We start from the raw sequence: 5,237 nt of genomic DNA, 5'->3' as shown, positions 1-5,237 counted from the left end.
GTGTGACTAGCGCAAAGTGTTAGTTTCAAAGGAAATATTAAAAAGTTTCTGGCAGTGACATATCCGCCAACCTACCCTCTCCAACCAAGATGGAGCAAAAAAGAAACAAGCTCTTCGGAGCAAACATTATACAATGACACATCTTCCTGTCTCACACTAAACTGACTATTGTTACCGTATCATGAACATTTGTGGACTTAGCACATTGAAAACAAAATGAATACTTAAGAAAAATCCCTTCTCAAAATAAGACTTTGAAGCCCTGATATGAGTTTTGAAATATGATTACAAATAACATAGAGCAAGTACAAATTCCTGTCCTAAATAATGCAGAGTTGAAATTGTCAACTAAAATTATTATTACATAGCTTGCAGGTAAAATGGAAAAGCTTATTACACTGGCATTTTTCACTGGCACTCTGCCTGACGAAGGTTGTAATGACCGAAACGTAGCTGCCTTGTCCCATTAAATATTTTGCAAGTTTGGCAACAGTGTGCGGGAATCTTTTTTCTTTTTTTCTTTCTTGAGATATTTTACTTAAAATCACAAATGTCAACCTCATGAAGTGGGAAAGTCTGGGAATCACCAGCGTCATTGGGGTTTATCCTCTGAGGATAATGAATGTCTGTACAAAAAATACCAAAAAATACAAATGAGAATTCTGTGTCATTGCAGGGCCGTACTGTGACAAACATAAAGGAGCTATATTTTACATTAAGGTAAATGCAAAAAATGTCTTGCTAAAGCAAAGCTGTCCCTGACTCAAAGAGCAGATGTTCAAGATGACATTATGGTCATGGAGAGAGGATACATTTTACTACATATAAGGATATATTACACTGTCCAGTGTTATAAAAATGTTGCCAGACTTCCCAGTAAATGTGCAAGCCATGATGTCCATCAAACTGATGACTGACAGAATATAAGTTTTACATTTTTAGTTGATTTCAGTAACATAGTTAAATTCCAACTTCGGATTAAGGTTTTGTTATTGTCAAGCTGCACAAGAGTTTGTGAGTCATACAGCAGGTCTGGACCTGCTGGATACGTTCACTTGGACTTGCCACTTGGGAACTGTTTTGTTCATGTGAGTGGTTCTTGCCTGAGGCCCAGTGTCTTAATGCGCTGAATCAATATATACAGTATGCAATCCTGAGGACAGTTACTGTGCTTTGGGATGACAGCATCTGCAGAAACCACAGGACTTACCACCGCAGGTTTCGTCCGCTCTATAGAAATGAAAAAAATATTCAAAATGAAAACTGTATTGTCACTTGTGCAGGCCAAAACAACTATTAAAAATACCATACTGACATCATTTGCTTGTACCTTTGGGAATGAAACTGGATGTGATGGTTACATGAAGCGTCATGGTTTCCCTTTGCTCTCTCAGTTGTTTAGGTCCATTTTCATGACAGGTGGTTGGTCTAGAAATTCTTAAATTTTAATATATATTCAGTTATTATGGGGACTTGTATAACTTACATAAGAAGTTCTGAATAACTGCAAACTATCATTCAGTTTTAACACTCACCAACCTGATACCCAAGGGTGAACTAGTTTTGCAGTCGACAGTCAAAACATCCATCACAGTTTGAACAACCATAACAAAACATGGAACATAGAATACAAGAAAGAAGTTAAAAATGACAGAAAGTGCTGCAATCCATGAAATAAAAGCAAATAATTAAAAACGCCAAGAGCAAAATTCGCTACAAGACATAGGTTAAAGATAAAAGTTCAATGTCTGATGTGCAGATAATTTCTCTAACAGTCACAGTGTTACAGTATCGTCTGTTGAGATACACACATACCCCGCCACCAAGAGTTTTCCCGTTGCTTCGGCCTGTCGGTCCAGCCGGACAGGGAGGCCAAACCTGTCAATGAGCAGATCGTGGTTCTGGTCTCGGACGGTCAACCAAGCCTCCATGAAGGCCAAGACACAACATTCCCCGAAGTCCTTCTGGAACCGGACGTTTCCCTGGAGCTCGTCCACCTTGTTTCTGAGCGACTGCATGTTCCCCAGAATCATGGAGGGCAGGGGGATCCGGGTCAAACACTGCTTTCTCAAATGAAGTTGGACCCCTCCGTTTGCCTCGTTACCTCTTTTTCCTCTCCCTTGTTGAGTAACAGGTTCCGTCAGAGTCTCTCCGTATAAATTCTGGTAACTGTAGCGTTACATCTGCCACGCTCGGCCAGCTCACAGAGTTCAGCTGAATCAACAGATCTCTGCTGTACTGACTTCTGCCTCGGTTAGCTTCCTCACACAGTCAGTCTTTCTTGAACTGTATGTTGAACCAACTTCCACCTTCTTTCTTCCATCATCACGTGATTTCAGTTGGTTCTGCAGAGTAGTCTGGATGTCGTAGGTCTGCTTCAGCAGGACAGTTCTATCCATCTTGGGCTCCTCCTCAGATCACAGAGTTGGGGATGTAGCCATCTGGAGCTATGGGCCATCGCAGAGGCTCCGTGTTATCATCAGTTTGAGACATGATGTGGTATTTGGCAGCGATCAGCTTCAGACTCTTGTACCAGTTTCACCTCACTCCGGGCTGTAATTGCATAACAGTTACATGTCACCCAGGCCATATTAACACTTCACTGTTAAAATGGAAAATGACCTCTCACCCTCACAATTAGGGACAGGCAAGGTCAAAAACATTTGGAAATGATGTCTAAGTCCATTACTCTCACTTGCAGTAAAGAAAGAAGAAGAGTTTGATAATTTGGTAAATAAATGTGCTCTCTTGCCAAGTGTTAGCTAGCTAATAAATGTGAAACTACAGTTAGCTTAGCTTAGCATAAAGACTGGAAACAGATGGAAACAGTTAGCCTGGTTTTCCCAAGGATAAAAAAAATAAATAAAAAATAAAAAAAATCAGCACCTTTCAGATGCACCCAACACACCATATTTCACCCAACCTGTAGAAAAGAAGTGTATAAATGATACTTTGTGGTGGCTTCATATTAAGACGAGAGTGGTATTAATACTTTCATCCAACTATTAGCAAGAAAGTAAACAAGCATACTTCCAAAAATGTCAAACTATATTTGCATTACTATATTATACAATTACATTATTTGTAACTTACCATGATGACGTTCTTGTGTGCTTCATGGTTTAATCTTCCTCTTCTAAGCAAGTGCTTTCTGCAGGTTTTTATTACAATGCCTCTCAGGTGATGTCTCACTCAGTTTTGCTGTGATGCATTTATATTTTGAATTTAAACATTTAAATCTTGAATCTTGTTCTTCAGAGTGTTACTCTGTTGTGAGTTACATTTAGTGGGTAACTCACAACAGGGCCATATATCAGGCAAGAAAACTATAAATGATACAGTTAAGATATGGTTACAGGGAATACACATATGATTATAATGAAATTGTGGAAATTAAAATGACATTCAGTACAAAAAGGCTCAGGTTTTTACGACTTTGGAGCTTTTTATTTTTATTTTATTTTTAAGACAATTTATTCATTTGTTTTTTCAATACACAGCATTCCTGTTTGCAAAAAAAAGAAAATGAAATAAAATAAATAAAAATCAAAATTAATTATTTATAATAATTTAATCATTTAATAATTTAATATTAATTATTAATTAATCAAATTAAATTAAAAATTAGATAGATAAAAAAAAAAAGTTACAAAAGTTACACAAACACTAACATACGTTGCAGTTACAAAGGTACATTTTGCACTGATTTGACAGAGGATAAATAAACTGGTTAGATCCATGAATAGCAAATCTCATCTTCTCTAAGTTTCAAAACCTCAAATTATATGTGATCCAGTGTTTAAATGATTTCACAGGATTAATTTTCTTGGTGGAAGAGTAGTGCGTTCACTACATTTTAACTCACTGTTTGTTAGAGGGTCATCTTCAGGTTTGGCTGTGAGGGGGTTGAGTTTAACAGGCTTTCCAAATTCACAGCTCTGTAGTTTATTCAGGTTATTCAAGTATGAGTTTAGGCAAGACATGACAAGAGTTAAGTTTCTGTTTTGTTAATCAGCTTGAATGTAGGGGAGATCGGGGCTGGTTGTCACACTTTTTACCCATGTATGACTTGCTCATCGTCAAAAAATCTTTCAACAGTAATTTCTACATTAAATGAAAGCTTACGGTCTTGGCTTGAAATGGATGTCCTTTTCATTTTTAGAACTTATTGCAACAAGAAACAATTAACCGTCAAAGACACTCTGACACAATGTGACAACCAACCCCATCATGGGGTTGTTTGTCACAGGGTATGGGGTTGGTTATCCCTATAGAGGTTCAATGGGTTTCAGTGATAAATTAGGATCTTAAAAAAAGATGTGTAACTTTTTAGTTTTTTAAGCTAGACACACCAAATAAGTTTTGAAATGAATACCACCGCTATAATAGTTGTCATCAATGCCCCTTATGTTTAAACAATGAGATTGTCTAAAAAGTCTCTTTATTAAAGCCACTATTTTCAAACAAATCATTATGAATAAGTTGCCTAACTTGGACAACAACACATGTGACAACCAACCCCCAGAGCAGTGAGACAACCATCCCCAACTGACCTCTTGACAAACATGTTAAGCTAGCATGGCTTTAGCTTGCTAGCTAAAAGGTGACTCAAAAGAAAGCTGTTACTTTTGACTTTTTGATAAGTGTTTGATTTTTAAATGACTAATAACCTACAAGCTGTTGATACAAAAACAACACCAACATGAAAAATTACTCTGACCCATAAAAAATTATGAAATGTCTCCTCACCTCAATGCTTTGTGTGTGATCCAAATGGCCAGTGCAACATGAGCAGGATGTCAGGCCTAAAGTTTGATGTCAACATCATGTCACAGCGCCCTCTAGTGTGGCTGTAATAAGCATTGTGACAACCAACCCCGTTCTCCCCTACATGGGGACACTCCATTAGTAGCCTATGAATTGCAACTTTTAATTGATTTAAATCACTGCAGTTGAGTACAACAAAGCTGTGTCAGCAGTGTTGGGCTCCAGTCATGCATGTGCATGATGTCTCCTGTCTGGGGAAAGCAGCTCCAAGTAGCAGGAAATAGAAAAACTAAAGTTAAGTACAGGTACATCAAAACTGTACACAAGCACAGTACTTGAGTAAATGTACTCGTGCATGATTCGTATACTCAGTCTGTCAGTGTATGTTAGGGCAGGAGCAGGAGGTGGGAGTGCGTAAAGTGTGCGCCTTGTTTGGAGTCATATTACGCCCAGGCATGGAGAGCAGCAGC

This window comes from Epinephelus fuscoguttatus, linkage group LG19 (assembly GCF_011397635.1).
Source record: "Epinephelus fuscoguttatus linkage group LG19, E.fuscoguttatus.final_Chr_v1".
NCBI lineage: Eukaryota > Metazoa > Chordata > Actinopteri > Perciformes > Serranidae > Epinephelus > Epinephelus fuscoguttatus.
The sequence above is the reverse complement of the archived record's forward strand: the minus strand, read 5'-3'. Positions refer to the sequence as shown.